Consider the following 18,412-nt stretch of genomic DNA (forward strand, 5'->3'; position numbering starts at 1 on the left):
TTCCATTCCATTCCATTCCATTCCAATCCATTCCATTCTACTCGGGTTGATTCCATTCCATTCCATTCCATTCCATTCCATTCCATTCTATTCTATTGCATTCCATTCCATTCCATTCGATTCCATTCCATTCCATTCCATTCCATTCCATTCCATTCGATTCCATTCCATTCCATTCCATTCCATTCCATTCCATTTCATTTTTTCCATTGAATTCCATTCCATTCCATTCCATTCCATTCCAATCCATTCCAATCTACTCGGGTTGATTCCATTCCATTCCATTCCACTCCATTCAATTCCATTCCATTCCATTCCATTCCATTCCATTCCATTCCATTCCATTCCATTCCATTCCATTCCATTCGATTCCATTCCATTCCATTCCACTCCATTGCATTCCATTCGATTCCATTCGATTCCATTCCATTCCGTTCTACTCGGGTTGATTCCATTCCATTCCATTCCATTCCATTCCATTCCATTCCATTCCATTCCGTTCTACTCGGGTTCATTCCATTCCATTCCATTCCATTCCATTCCATTCTATTCCATTGAATTCCTTTCCATTCCATTCCATTCCATTCCATTCCATTCCATTCCATTCCATTCCGTTCTACTCGGGTTGATTCCATTCCCTTCCATTCCATTCCATTCCATTCCATTGAATTCCATTCCATTCCATTCCATTCCTTTCCATTCCATTCCATTCCATTCCATTCCGTTCTACTCGGGTTGATTCCATTCCATTCCATTCCATTCCATTCCATTCCATTCCATTCGATTCCATTCCATTCCATTCCATTCCATTCCATTCCATTCCATTCCATTCCATTACAATCCATTCCATTCTTCTCGGGTTGATTCCATTCCATTTCATTCCATTCCATTCTATTCCATTGAATTCCATTCCATTCCATTCCATTCCATTCCATTCCATTCCATTCCATTCCATTCCGTTCCATTCCATTCGATTCCATTCCATTCCATTCCATTCCATTCGATTCCATTCGATTCCATTCGATTCCATTCCATTCCATTCCATTACATTACATTACATTCCATTCCATTCCATTCCATTCCATTCCATTCCTTTCCATTCCATTCCATTCCGTTCTACTCGTGTTGATTCCATTCCAATCCATTCCATTCCATTCCATTCCATTCCTTTCCATTCCATTCCATTCCATTCCATTCCATTCCATTCCATTATATTCCATTGAATTCCATTCCATTCCATTCCATTCCATTCCATTATATTCCATTGAATTCCATTCCATTCCATTCCATTCCATTCCATTCCATTCCATTCCATTCCATTTCATTCCATTCCATTCCGTTCTACTCGGTTTGATTCCATTCCATTCCATTCCATTCCATTCCATTCCTTTCCATTCCATTCCATTCGATTCCATTCCATTCCATTCCATTCCATTCGATTCCATTCCATTCCATTCCATTCCGTTCCATTCCATTCGATTCCATTCGATTCCATTCGATTCCATTCCATTCCATTCCATTCCATTCATTCCATTCCATTCCATTCCATTCCTTTCCATTCCAATCCATTCCGTTCTACTCGGGTTGATTCCATTCCATTCCATTCCATTCCATTCCATTCCATTCCATTCCATTCCATTCCATTCGATTCAATTCCATTCCATTCCGTTCCATTCCATTCCATTCCACTCCGTTCCATCCGATTCCAATCTATTCCATTCCATTCCATTCAATTCCATTCCATTCCATTTCATTCTATTCCATTGAATTCCATTCCATTCCATTCCATTCCATTCCAATCCACTCCATTCTACTCGGGTTGATTCCATTCCATTCCATTCCATTGCATTCCATACCATTCCATTCCATTCCATTCCATTGCATTCCATTCCATTCCATTCCTTTCGAAACCATTCCATTCCATTCCATTCCATTCCATTCCATTCGAATCAATTCCATTCCATTCCATTCCATTCCATTCCATTCCATTCCATTCCATTCCATTCCATTCCATCCCATTCCATTCCATTCCGTTCAGCTCGGGTTCATTCCATTCCATTCCATTCCATTCCATTCTATTCCATGGAATTCCATTCCATTCCATTCCATTCCATTCCATTCCATTCCATTCCATTCCATTGCATTCCATTCTTTTCCATTCCATTCCATTCCATTCCATTCCATTCCAATCCATTCCATTCTACTCGGGTTGATTCCATTCCATTCCATTCCATTCCATTCCATTCCCTTCCATTCCATTCCATTCGGTTCCTTTCGATTCCATTCGATTCCATTCCATTTCACTCAATTCCATTCCGTTCCGTTCCGTTCCGTTCCGTTCCGTTCAATTCAGGTTGATTCCATTCTATTCCACTCCATTCCATTCGATTCCATTCGATTCCATTCGATTCCATTCCATTCCATTCCATTCCATTCCATTCCATACCATTCCATTCCATTCCATTCCATTCCATTCTATTCTATTGAATTCCATTCCATTCCACTCCATTCCATTCCATTCCAATCCATTCCATTCTACTCGGGTTGATTCCATTCCATTCCATTCCATTCCATTCCATTCCATTTCCTTCTTTCCATTGCATTCGGTGCCATTCGATTCCATTTGATTCCATTCCATTTCACTCCATTCCATTCGGTTCCGTTCCGTTCCGTTCTGTTCCGTTCCGTTCCGTTCCATTCCATTCCGTTCTACTCGGGTTGATTCCATTCTATTCCACTCCATTTCATTCGATTCCATTCGATTCCATTCGATTCCATTCCATTCCATTCCATTCCATTCCATTCCATTTCATTTTTTCCATTGAATTCCATTCCATTCCATTCCATTCCATTCCATTCCAATCCATTCCAATCTACTCGGGTTGATTCCATTCCATTCCATTCCATTCCATTCCATTCCATTCCATTCCATTCGATTCCTTTCCATTCCATTCGATTCCATTCGATTCCATTCGATTCCATTCGATTCCATTCCATTCCATTCCATTCCATTCGATTCCATTCCATTCCATTCTATTCCATTGCATTCCATTCGATTCCAGTCGATTCCATTCCATTCCATTCCATTCCATTCCATTCAATTCCATTCCATTCCATTCCATTCCATTCCATTCCATTCCATTCCATTCCATTCCGTTCTACTCGGGTTGATTCCATTCCATTCCATTCCATTCCATTCCATTCCATTCCATTCCATTCCGTTCTACTCGGGTTGATTCCATTCCATTCCATTCCATTCCATTCCATTCCATTCCATTCCATTCCATTCCATTCCAGTCCATTCCATTCTACTCGGGTTGATTCCATTCCATTCCATTCCATTCCATTGCATTCCATTCCCTTCCATTCCATTCCATTCGGTTCCATTCGATTCCATTTGATTCCATTCCATTTCACTCCATTCCATTCCGTTCCGTTCCGTTCCGTTCCGTTCCGTTCCGTTCTATTCGGGTTGATTCCATTCTATTCCACTCCATTCCATTCGATTCCATTCGATTCCATTCGATTCCATTCCATTCCATTCCTTTCCATTCCTTTCCATTCCCTTCCATTCTATTCTATTGAATTACATTCCATTCCATTCCATTCCATTCCTACCCATTCCATTCTACTCGGGTTGATTCCATTCCATTCCATTCCTTTCCATTCCATTCCATTAAATTCCAGTCCATTCCATTCCATTCCATTCCATTCCATTCCGTTCTACTCGGGTTCATTCCATTCCATTCCATTCCATTCCATTCCATTCCATTCCATTCCATTCCATTCCATTCCATTCTACTCGCGTCCATTCCATTCCTTTCCATTCCATTCGATTCCATTCCATTCCATTCGATTCCATTCCATTCCATTCCATTCCAATCCATTCCATTCTACTCGGGTTGATTCCATTCCATTCCATTCCATTCCATTCCATTCCATTCCATTCCATTCCATTCCATTCCATTACATTTCATTCCAGTCCATTCCATTCGATTCCATTCCATTCCATTCCATTTCATTGCATTCCATTCCATTCCATTCCATTCCATTCCATTCCATTCCATTCCTTTCTACTCGAGTTGATTCCATTCTATTCCATTCCATTCCATTCGATTCCATTCAATTCCATTCTATTCCATTCCTTTCCATTCCATTCCATTCCATTCCATTCCATTCCATTCCATTCCATGGAATTCCATTCCATTCCATTCCATTCCATTCCATTCCATTCCATTCCATTCCATTCCATTCTACTCGGGTTGATTCCATTCCATTCCATTCCATTCCATTCCATTCCATTCCATTCCATTCGATTCCATTCCATTCCATTCCATTCCAATCCATTCCATTCTACTCGGGTTGATTCCATTCCATTCCATTCCATTCCATTCCATTCCATTCCATTCCATTCCATTTCATTCCAGTCCATTCCATTCGATTCCATTCCATTCCATTCCATTGCATTGCATTCCATTCCATTCCATTCCATTCCATTCCATTCCATTCCTTTCCATTCCATTCCATTCCTTTCTACTCGAGGTGATTCCATTCCATTCCATTCCATACAATTCTATTCCATTGAATTCCATTCCATTCCATTCCATTCCATTCCATTCCACTCCACTCCATTCCATTCCATTCCATTCCATTCCATTCCGTTCTACTCGGGTTCATTCCAATCCATTCCATTCCATTCCATTCCATTCCATTCCATTCCATTCCATTCCATTCCATTCCATTCCGTTCTTCTCGCGTCCATTCCATTCCTTTCCATTCCATTCGATCCCATTCCATTCCATTCGATTCCATTCCATTCCATTCCATTCCAATCCATTCCATTCTACTCGGGTTGATTCCATTCCATTCCATTCCATTCCATTCCATTCCATTCCATTCCATTCCATTCCGTTCCATTTCATTCCAGTCCATTCTATTCGATTCAATTCCATTCCATTCCATTTCATTGCATTCCATTCCATTCCATTCCATTCCATTCCATTCCATTCCATTCCATTCCATTCCGTTCTACTCGGGTTGATTACATTCTATTCCATTCCATTCCATTCGTTTCCATTCAATTCCATTCGATTCCATTCCATTCCATTCCATTCCATTCCATTCCATTCCATTCCATTCCATTCCATAGAATTCCATTCCATTCCATTCCATTCCATTCCATTCCATTCCATTACATTCCATTCCATTCCATTCCGTTCTACTCGGGTTGATTCCATTCAATTCCATTCCATTCCATTCCATTCCATTCCATTCGATTCCTTTCGATTCCATTCGATTCCATTCCATTCCATTCTATTCCATTCCATTCCATTCCATTCCAATCCATTACTTTCTACTAGGGTTGATTCCATTCCATTCCATTCAATTCCATTCCGTTCCGTTCCATTCCATTCCATTCGGTTCCATTCGATTCCATTCGATTCCATTCCATTTCACTCCATTCCATTCCATTCCGTTCCATTCCGTTCCGTTCCGTTCCATTCCATTCCATTCCGTTCCATTCCGTTCCATTCCATTCCGTTCTACTCGAGTTGATTCCATTCTCTTCCACTCCATTCCATTCGATTCCATTCGATTCCATTCGATTCCATTCCATTCCATTCCATTCCATTCCATTCCATTCCATTTCATTCTATTCCATTGAATTCCATTCCATTCCATTCCATTCCATTCCAATCCATTCCATTCTACTCGGGTTGATTCCATTCCATTCCATTCCATTCCATTCCATTCCATTCCATTCCATTCCATTCCAATCCATTCGATTCCATTCCATTCCATTCGATTCCATTCCATTCCATTCCAATCCATTCCTTTCCGTTCCATTGGATTCCATTCCGTTCCATTCCATTCCATTCGATTCCATTCGATTAAATTCCATTCCCTTCCATTCCATTCCATTCCATTCCATTGAATTCCATTCCATTCCATTCCATTCCTTTCCATTCCATTCCATTCCATTCCATTCCGTTCTACTCGGGTTGATTCCATTCCATTCCATTCCATTCCATTCCATTCCATTCCATTCCATTCCATTCGATTACATTCCATTCCATTCCATTCCATTCCATTCCATTCCATTCCATTACAATCCATTCCATTCTTCTCGGGTTGATTCCATTCCATTTCATTCCATTCCATTCTATTCCATTGAATTCCATTCCATTCCATTCCATTCCATTCCATTCCATTCCGTTCCATTCCATTCGATTCCATTCCATTCCATTCCATTCCATTCGATTCCATTCGATTCCATTCGATTCCATTACATTACATTACATTACATTACATTACATTACATTACATTACATTACATTCCATTCCATTCCTTTCCATTCCATTCCATTCCGTTCTACTCGTGTTGATTCCATTCCAATCCATTCCATTCCATTCCATTCCATTCCTTTCCATTCAATTCCATTCCATTCCATTCCATTCCATTCCATTCCATTATATTCCATTGAATTCCATTCCATTCCATTCCATTCCATTCCATTATATTCCATTGAATTCCATTCCATTCCATTCCATTCCATTCCATTCCATTCCATTCCATTCCATTCCATTCCGTTCTACTCGGTTTGATTCCATTCCATTCCATTCCATTCCATTCCATTCCATTCCATTCCTTTCCATTCCATTCCATTCGATTCCATTCCATTCCATTCCATTCCATTCCATTCCATTCCATTCCATTCCATTCCATTCCATTCCGTTCCATTCCATTCGATTCCATTCGATTCCATTCGATTCCATTCCATTCCATTCCATTCCATTCATTCCATTCCATTCCATTCCATTCCTTTCCATTCCAATCCATTCCGTTCTACTCGGGTTGATTCCATTCCATTCCATTCCATTCCATTCCATTCCATTCCATTCGATTCAATTCCATTCCATTCCATTCCATTCCATTCCATTCCACTCCGTTCCATCCGATTCCATTCTATTCCATTCCATTCCATTCAATTCCATTCCATTCCATTTCATTCTATTCCATTGAATTCCATTCCATTCCATTCCATTCCATTCCAATCCACTCCATTCTACTCGGGTTGATTCCATTCCATTCCATTCCATTCCATTCCATTCCATTCCATCCCATTCCATTCCATTCCGTTCAGCTCGGGTTCATTCCATTCCATTCCATTCCATTCCATTCTATTCCATTGAATTCCATTCCATTCCATTCCATTCCATTCCATTCCATTCCATTCCATTCCATTCCATTGCATTCCATTCTATTCCATTCCATTCCATTCCATTCCATTCCATTCCATTGCATTCCATTCTATTCCATTCCATTCCATTCCATTCCATTCCATTCCATTCCAATCCATTCCATTCTACTCGGGTTGATTCCATTCCATTCCATTCCATTCCATTCCATTCCCTTCCATTCCATTCCATTCGGTTCCTTTCGATTCCATTCGATTCCATTCCATTTCACTCAATTCCATTCCGTTCCGTTCCGTTCCGTTCCGTTCCGTTCAATTCAGGTTGATTCCATTCTATTCCACTCCATTCCATTCGATTCCAATCGATTCCATTCGATTCCATTCCATTCCATTCCATTCCATTCCATTCCATTCCATTCTATTCTATTGAATTCCATTCCATTCCACTCCATTCTATTCCATTCCAATCCATTCCATTCTACTCGGGTTGATTCCATTCCATTCCATTCCATTCCATTCCATTCCATTTCCTTCTTTCCATTGCATTCGGTGCCATTCGATTCCATTCGATTCCATTCCATTTCACTCCATTCCATTCGGTTCCGTTCCGTTCCGTTCTGTTCCGTTCCGTTCCGTTCCATTCCATTCCGTTCTACTCGGGTTGATTCCATTCTATTCCACTCCATTCCATTCGATTCCATTCAATTCCATTCGATTCCATTCCATTCCATTCCATTCCATTCCATTCCATTCCATTTCATTTTTTCCATTGAATTCCATTCCATTCCATTCCATTCCATTCCATTCCAATCCATTCCAATCTACTCGGGTTGATTCCATTCCATTCCATTCCATTCCATTCCATTCCATTCCATTCCATTCCATTCCATTCCATTCGATTCCATTCGATTCCATTCCATTCCATTCGATTCCATTCGATTTCATTCCATTCCATTCGATTCCATTCGATTCCATTCCATTCCATTCCATTCCATTCCATTCCATTCCATTTCATTTTTTCCATTGAATTCCATTCCATTCCATTCCATTCCATTCCAATCCAATCCAATCTACTCGGGTTGATTCCATTCCTTTCCATTCCATTCCATTCCATTCCATTCCATTCCATTCCATTCCATTCCATTCCATTCGATTCCATTCGATTCCATTCGATTCCATTCCATTCCATTCCATTCCATTCCATTCCATTCCATTCCATTCTATTCCATTGCATTCCATTCGATTCCAGTCGATTCCATTCCATTCCATTCCATTCCATTCCATTCAATTCCATTCCATTCCATTCCGTTCTACTCGGGTTCATTCCATTCCATTCCATTCCATTCCATTCCATTCTATTCCATTGAATTCCATTCCATTCCATTCCATTCCATTCCATTCCATTCCATTCCATTCCATTCCATTCCGTTCTACTCGGGTTGATTCCATTCCATTCCATTCCATTCCATTCCATTCCATTCCATTCCGTTCTACTCGGGTTGATTCCATTCCATTCCATTCCATTCCATTCCATTCCATTCCATTCCAGTCCATTCCATTCTACTCGGGTTGATTCCATTCCATTCCATTCCATTCCATTGCATTCCATTCCCTTCCATTCCATTCCATTCGGTTACATTCGATTCCATTTGATTCCATTCCATTTCACTCCATTCCATTCCGTTCCGTTCCGTTCCGTTCCGTTCCGTTCCATTCTATTCGGGTTGATTCCATTCTATTCCACTCCATTCCATTCGATTCCATTCGATTCCATTCGATTCCATTCCATTCCATTCCTTTCCATTCCTTTCCATTCCCTTCCATTCTATTCTATTGAATTCCATTCCATTCCATTCCATTCCATTCCTACCCATTCCATTCTACTCGGGTTGATTCCATTCCATTCCATTCCTTTCCATTCCATTCCATTAAATTCCATTCCATTCCATTCCATTCCATTCCATTCCATTCCGTTCTACTCGGGTTCATTCCATTCCATTCAATTCCATTCCATTCCATTCCATTCCATTCCATTCCATTCTACTCGCGTCCATTCCATTCCTTTCCATTCCATTCGATTCCATTCCATTCCATTCGATTCCATTCCATTCCATTCCATTCCAATCCATTCCATTCTACTCGGGTTGATTCCATTCCATTCCATTCCATTCCATTCCATTCCATTCCATTCCATTACATTACATTACATTTCATTCCAGTCCATTCCATTCGATTCCATTCCATTCCATTCCATTTCATTGCATTCCATTCCATTCCATTCCATTCCATTCCATTCCATTCCATTCCTTTCTACTCGAGTTGATTCCATTCTATTCCATTCCATTCCATTCGATTCCATTCATTTCCATTCTATTCCATTCCTTTCCATTCCATTCCATTCCATTCCATTCCATTCCATTCCATGGAATTCCATTCCATTCCATTCCATTCCATTCCATTCCATTCCATTCCATTCCATTCCATTACTTTCCATTCCATTCCGTTCTACTCGGGTTGATTCCATTCCATTCCGTTCCATTCCATTCCATTCCATTCGATTCCATTCGATTCCATTCGATTCCATTCGATTCGATTCCATTCCATTCCATTCCATTCCATTCCATTCCATTCCATTCCATTCCATTCGATTCCATTCGATTCGATTCCATTCCATTCCATTCCATTCCATTCCATTCCATTCCATTCCATTCCATTCCATTCGATTCCGTTCGATTCCATTCCATTCCATTCCATTCCATTCCATTCAATTCCATTCCATTCCATTAAGTTCTACTCGGGTTCATTCCATTCCATTCCATTCCATTCCATTCCATTCTATTCCATTGAATTCCATTCCATAGAATTCCATTCCATTGAATTCCATTCCATTCCATTCCATTCCATTCCGTTCTACTCGGGTTGATTCCATTCCATTCCATTCCATTCCATTCCATTCCATTCCATTCCATTCCATTCCGTTCTACTCGGGTTGATTCAATTCCATTCCATTCCATTCCATTCCATTCCATTCCATTCCATTGCATTCCATTCCCTTCCATTCCATTCCATTCGGTTCCATTCGATTCCTTTTGATTCCATTCCATTTCACTCCGTTCCATTCCGTTCCGTTCCGTTCCGTTCCGTTCCGTTCCGTTCTATTCGGGTTGATTCCATTCTATTCCACTCCATTCCATTCAATCCCATTCGATTCCATTCGATTGCATTCCATTCCATTCCATTCCATTCCATTCCATTCCTTTCCATTCCCTTCCATTCTATTCTATTGAATTACGTTCCATTCCATTCCATTCCATTCCTATCCATTCCATTCTACTCGGGTTGATTCCATTCCATTCCATTCCATTCCATTCCATTCGATTCCATTCCATTCCATTCCATTCCAATCCATTCCATTCTACTCGGGTTGATTCCATTCCATTCCATTCCATTCCATTCCATTCCATTCCATTTCATTCCAGTCCATTCCATTCGATTCCATTCCATTCCATTCCATTGCGTTGCATTCAATTCCATTCCATTCCATTCCATTCCATTCCATTCCATTCCTTTCCATTCCATTCCATTCCTTTCTACTCGAGGTGATTCCATTCCATTCCATTCCATTCCATTCTATTCCATTGAATTCCATTCCATTCCATTCCATTCCATTCCACTCCACTCCATTCCATTCCATTCCATTCCATTCCATTCCGTTCTACTTGGGTTCATTCCATTCCATTCCTTTCCATTCCATTCCATTCCATTCCATTCCATTCCATTCCGTTCTACTCGGGTTGATTCCATTCCATTCCATTCCATTCCATTCCATTCCATTCCATTCCATTCCGTTCTACTCGGGTTGATTCCATTCCATTCCATTCCATTCCATTCCATTCCATTCCATTCCATTCCAGTCCATTCCATTCTACTCGGGTTGATTCCATTCCATTCCATTCCATTCCATTGCATTCCATTCCCTTCCATTCCATTCCATTCGGTTCCATTCGATTCCATTTGATTCCATTCCATTTCACTCCGTTCCATTCCGTTCCGTTCCGTTCCGTTCCGTTCCGTTCCGTTCTATTCGGGTTGATTCCATTCTATTCCACTCCATTCCATTCAATCCCATTCGATTCCATTCGATTCCATTCCATTCCTTTCCATTCCATTCCATTCCATTCCTTTCCATTCCCTTCCATTCTATTCTATTGAATTACGTTCCATTCCATTCCATTCCATTCCTATCCATTCCATTCTACTCGGGTTGATTCCATTCCATTCCATTCCATTCCATTCCATTCGATTCCATTCCATTCCATTCCATTCCAATCCATTCCATTCTACTCGGGTTGATTCCATTCCATTCCATTCCATTCCATTCCATTCCATTCCATTCCATTTCATTCCAGTCCATTCCATTCGATTCCATTCCATTCCATTCCATTGCATTGCATTCCATTCCATTCCATTCCATTCCATTCCATTCCATTCCATTCCATTCCATTCCATTCGATTCCATTCCATTCCATTCCATTCCATTCCATTCCGTTCTACTCGGGTTGATTACATTCTATTCCATTCCATTCCATTCGATTCCATTCAATTCCATTCGATTCCATTCCATTCCATTCAATTCCATTCCATTCCATTCCATTCCATTGAATTCCATTCCATTCCATTCCATTCCATTCCATTCCATTCCATTCCATTCCATTCCATTCCCTTCTACTCGGGTTGATTCCATTCCATTCCATTCCATTCCATTCCATTCCATTCCATTCCATTCGATTCCATTCGATTCCATTCGATTCCATTCCATTCCATTCCATTCCATTCCGTTCTACTCGGGTTAATTCCATTCCATTCCATTCCATTCGATTCCATTCGATTCCATTCGATTCCATTCCATTCCATTCCATTCCATTCCATTCCATTCCATTCCAATCCATTACATTCTACTAGGGTTGATTCCATTCCATTCCAGTCCATTCCATTCCATTCCGTTCCATTCCATTCCATTCGGTTCCATTCGATTCCATTCGATTCCATTCCATTTCACTCCATTCCATTCCGTTCCGTTCCATTCCGTTCCGTTCCGTTCCATTCCGTTCCATTCCATTCCGTTCTACTCGAGTTGATTCCATTCTCTTCCACTCCATTCCATTCGATTCCATTCGATTCCATTCGATTCCATTCCATTCCATTCCATTCCATTCCATTCCATTCCATTCCATTTCATTCTATTCCATTGAATTCCATTCCATTCCATTCCATTCCATTCCAATCCATTCCATTCTACTCGTGTTGATTCCATTCCATTCCATTCCATTCCATTCCATTCCATTCCATTCCATTCCATTCCATTCGATTCCATTCCATTCCATTCCATTCCATTCCATTCCATTCCATTCCATTCCATTCCATTCCTTTCCGTTCCATTCGATTCCATTCCGTTCCATTCCATTCCATTCGATTCCATTCGATTAAATTCCATTCCATTCCATTCCATTCCATTCCATTCCATTCCATTCCATTCCATTCCTTTCGATTCCATTCCATTCCATTCCATTCCATTCCATTCCATTCCATTTCGTTCTACTCCGGTTCATTCCATTCCATTCCATTCCATTCCATTCCATTCCATTCCGTTCTACTCGGGTTGATTACATTCTATTCCATTCCATTCCATTCGATTCCATTCAATTCCATTCTATTCCATTCCATTCAATTCCATTCCATTCCATTCCATTCCATTGAATTCCATTCCATTCCATTCCATTCCATTCCATTCCATTCCATTCCATTCCATTCCCTTCTACTCGGGTTGATTCCATTCCATTCCATTCCATTCCATTTCATTCCATTCGATTCCATTCGATTCCATTCGATTCCATTCCATTCCATTCCATTCCATTCCGTTCTACTCGGGTTAATTCCATTCCATTCCATTCAATTCCATTCCATTCCATTCGATTCCATTCGATTCCATTCGATTCCATTCCATTCCATTCCATTCCATTCCATTCCATTCCAATCCATTACATTCTACTAGGGTTGATTCCATTCCATTCCAGTCCATTCCATTCCATTCCGTTCCATTCCATTCCATTCGGTTCCATTCGATTCCATTCGATTCCATTCCATTTCACTCCATTCCATTCCGTTCCGTTCCATTCCGTTCCGTTCCGTTCCATTCCGTTCCATTCCATTCCGTTCTACTCGAGTTGATTCCATTCTCTTCCACTCCATTCCATTCGATTCCATTCGATTCCATTCCATTCCATTCCATTCCATTCCATTCCATTCCATTCCATTCCATTCCATTTCATTCTATTCCATTGAATTCCATTCCATTCCATTCCATTCCATTCCAATCCATTCCATTCTACTCGTGTTGATTCCATTCCATTCCATTCCATTCCATTCCATTCCATTCCATTCCATTCCAATCCATTCGATTCCATTCCATTCCATTCCATTCCATTCCATTCCATTCCATTCCATTCCATTCCATTCCTTTCCGTTCCATTCGATTCCATTCCGTTCCATTCCATTCCATTCGATTCCATTCGATTAAATTCCATTCCATTCCATTCCATTCCATTCCATTCCATTCCATTCCATTCCATTCCATTCCTTTCGATTCCATTCCATTCCATTCCATTCCATTCCATTCCATTCCGTTCTACTCCGGTTCATTCCATTCCATTCCATTCCATTCCATTCCATTCCATTCCATTCCATTCCATTCCGTTCTACTCGGGTCCATTCCGTTCCATTCCATTCCATTCCATTCCATTCCACTGCATTGCATTTGATTCCATTCCATTCCATTCCAATCCATTCCATTCTACTCGGGTTGAATCCAATCCATTCCATTCCATTCAATTCCATTCCATTCCCTTCCATTCCATTCCATTCGGTTCCTTTCGATTCCATTCGATTCCATTCCATTTCACTCCATTCCATTCCGTTCCGTTCCGTTCCGTTCCGTTCTATTCGGGTTGATTCAATTCTATTCCACTCCATTCCATTCGATTCCATTTGATTCCATTCGATTCCATTCCATTCCATTCCATTCCATTCCATTCCATTCCATTCCATTCCATTCTATTCTATTGAATTCCATTCCATTCCATTCCATTCCATTCCATTCCACTCCAATCCATTCCATTCTACTCGGGTTTATTCCATTCCATTCCATTCCATTCCATTCCATTCCGTTCCCTTCTTTCCATTCCATTCGGTTCCGTTCGATTCCATTCGATTCCATTCCATTTCACTCCATTCCGTTCCGTTCCGTTCCGTTCCGTTCCGTTCCGTTCCGTTCCATTCCATTCCATTCTACTCGGGTTGATTCCATTCTATTCCACTCCATTCCATTCGATTCCATTCGATTCCATTCCATTCCATTCCATTCCATTCCATTCCATTCCATTCCATTCCATTCCGTTCTACTCGGGTTCATTCCATTCCATTCCATTCCATTCCATTATATTCTATTCCATTGAATTCCATTCCATAGAATTCCATTCCATTCCATTCCATTCCATTCCATTCCATTCCATTCCATTCCATTCCATTCTACTCGGGTTGATTCCATTCCATTCCATTCCATTCCATTCCATTCCATTCCATTCCATTCCATTCCAGTCCATTCCATTCTACTCGGGTTGATTCCATTCCATTCCATTCCATTCCATTGCATTCCATTCCCTTCCATTCCATTCCATTCGGTTCCATTCGATTCCATTTGATTCCATTCCATTTCACTCCATTCCATTCCGTTCCATTCCGTTCCGTTCCGTTCCATTCTATTCGGGTTGATTCCATTCTATTCCACTCCATTCCGTTCTATTCCATTCGATTCCATTCGATTCCATTCCATTACATTACATTCCTTTCCATTCCATTCCATTCCTACCCATTCCATTCTACTCGGGTTGATTCCATTCCATTCCATTCCTTTCCATTCCATTCCATTAAATTCCATTCCATTCCATTCCATTCCATTCCATTCCATTCCATTCCATTCCGTTCTACTCGGGTTCATTCCATTCCATTCCATTCCATTCCATTTCATTCCAGTCCATTCCATTCGATTCCATTCCATTCCATTCCATTTCATTGCATTCCATTCCATTCCATTCCATTCCATTCCATTCCATTCCATTCCATTCCTTTCTACTCGAGTTGATTCCATTCCATTCCATTCCATTCCATTCCATTCCATTCCATTCGATTCCATTCCATTCCACTCCATTCCATTCCATTCCATTCCATTCCATTCCATTCCACTCCATTCCATTCCATTCCATTCCATTCCATTCCATTCCATTCCGTTCCATTCCATGGAATTCCATTCCATTCCATTCCATTCCATTCCATTCCATTCCTTTCCATTCCATTCCATTCCGTTCTACTCAGGTTGATTCCATTCCATTCCATTCCATTCCATTCCATAGAATTCCATTCCATTCCATTCCATTCCATTCCATTACATTCCATTCCATTCCATTCCATTCCATTCCATTCCATTCCATTCCATTCCATTCCATTCCGATCTACTCGTGTTGATTCCATTCCATTCCATTCCATTCCATTCCATTCCATTCCATTCGATTCCATTCCATTCCATTCCATTCCATTCCACTCAATTCCATTCCATTCCATTCCATTCCATTCCATTCCATTCCATTCCATTCCATTCCATTCCATTCCATTCCGTTCTACTCGGGTTGATTACATTCTATTCCATTCCATTCCATTCGATTCCATTCAATTCCATTCGATTCCATTCCATTCCATTCCATTCGATTCCATTCCATTCCATTCCATTCCATTCCATTCCATTGAATTCCATTCCATTCCATTCCATTCCATTCCATTCCATTCCATTCCATTCCATTCCATTCCATTCCCTTCTACTCGGGTTGATTCCATTCCATTCCATTCCATTCCATTCCATTCCATTCGATTCCATTCGATTCCATTCCATTCCATTCCATTCCATTCCATTCCATTCCGTTCTACTCGGGTTGATTACATTCTATTCCATTCAATTCCATTCGATTCCATTCAATTCCATTCGATTCCATTCCATTCCATTCCATTCCATTCCATTCCATTCCATTCCATTGAATTCCATTCCATTCCATTCCATTCCATTCCATTCCATTCCATTCCATTCCCTTCTACTCGGGTTGATTCCATTCCATTCCATTCCATTCCATTCCATTCCATTCCATTCCATTCGATTCCATTCGATTCCATTCCATTCCATTCCATTCCGTTCTACTCGGGTTAATTCCATTCCATTCCATTCCATTCCATTCCATTCCATTCGATTCCATTCGATTCCATTCGATTCCATTCCATTCCATTCCATTCCATTCCATTCCAATCCATTACATTCTACTAGGTTTGATTCCATTCCATTCCAGTCCATTCCATTCCATTCCGTTCCATTCCATTCCATTCGGCTCCATTCGATTCCATTCGATTCCATTCCATTTCACTCCATTCCATTCCGTTCAGTTCCATTCCGTTCCGTTCCGTTCCATTCCGTTCCATTCCATTCCGTTCTACTCGAGTTGATTCCATTCTCTTCCACTCCATTCCATTCGATTCCATTCGATTCCATTCGATTCCATTCCATTCCATTCCATTCCATTCCATTCCATTCCATTCCATTTCATTCTATTCCATTGAATTCCATTCCATTCCATTCCATTCCATTCCAATCCATTCCATTCTACTCGTGTTGATTCCATTCCATTCCATTCCATTCCATTCCATTCCATTCCATTCCATTCCATTCCAGTCCATTCCATTCCATTCCATTCCATTCCATTCCATTCCATTCCATTCCGTTCTACTCGGGTTCATTCCATTCCATTCCATTCCATTCCATTATATTCTATTCCATTGAATTCCATTCCATAGAATTCCATTCCATTCCATTCCATTCCATTCCATTCCATTCCATTCCATTCCATTCTACTCGGGTTGATTCCATTCCATTCCATTCCATTCCATTCCATTCCATTCCATTCCATTCCAGTCCATTCCATTCTACTCGGGTTGATTCCATTCCATTCCATTCCATTCCATTGCATTCCATTCCCTTCCATTCCATTCCATTCGGTTCCATTCGATTCCATTTGATTCCATTCCATTTCACTCCATTCCATTCCGTTCCATTCCGTTCCGTTCCGTTCCATTCTATTCGGGTTGATTCCATTCTATTCCACTCCATTCCGTTCTATTCCATTCGATTCCATTCGATTCCATTCCATTACATTACATTCCTTTCCATTCCATTCCATTCCTACCCATTCCATTCTACTCGGGTTGATTCCATTCCATTCCATTCCTTTCCATTCCATTCCATTAAATTCCATTCCATTCCATTCCATTCCATTCCATTCCATTCCATTCCATTCCGTTCTACTCGGGTTCATTCCATTCCATTCCATTCCATTCCATTTCATTCCAGTCCATTCCATTCGATTCCATTCCATTCCATTCCATTTCATTGCATTCCATTCCATTCCATTCCATTCCATTCCATTCCATTCCATTCCATTCCTTTCTACTCGAGTTGATTCCATTCCATTCCATTCCATTCCATTCCATTCCATTCCATTCGATTCCATTCCATTCCACTCCATTCCATTCCATTCCATTCCATTCCATTCCATTCCACTCCATTCCATTCCATTCCATTCCATTCCATTCCATTCCATTCCGTTCCATTCCATGGAATTCCATTCCATTCCATTCCATTCCATTCCATTCCATTCCTTTCCATTCCATTCCATTCCGTTCTACTCAGGTTGATTCCATTCCATTCCATTCCATTCCATTCCATAGAATTCCATTCCATTCCATTCCATTCCATTCCATTACATTCCATTCCATTCCATTCCATTCCATTCCATTCCATTCCATTCCATTCCATTCCATTCCGATCTACTCGTGTTGATTCCATTCCATTCCATTCCATTCCATTCCATTCCATTCCATTCGATTCCATTCCATTCCATTCCATTCCATTCCACTCAATTCCATTCCATTCCATTCCATTCCATTCCATTCCATTCCATTCCATTCCATTCCATTCCATTCCATTCCGTTCTACTCGGGTTGATTACATTCTATTCCATTCCATTCCATTCGATTCCATTCAATTCCATTCGATTCCATTCCAT

This window comes from Gorilla gorilla, chromosome 15 (assembly GCF_029281585.2).
Source record: "Gorilla gorilla gorilla isolate KB3781 chromosome 15, NHGRI_mGorGor1-v2.1_pri, whole genome shotgun sequence".
In the NCBI taxonomy this organism is placed as follows: Eukaryota; Metazoa; Chordata; class Mammalia; order Primates; family Hominidae; genus Gorilla; species Gorilla gorilla.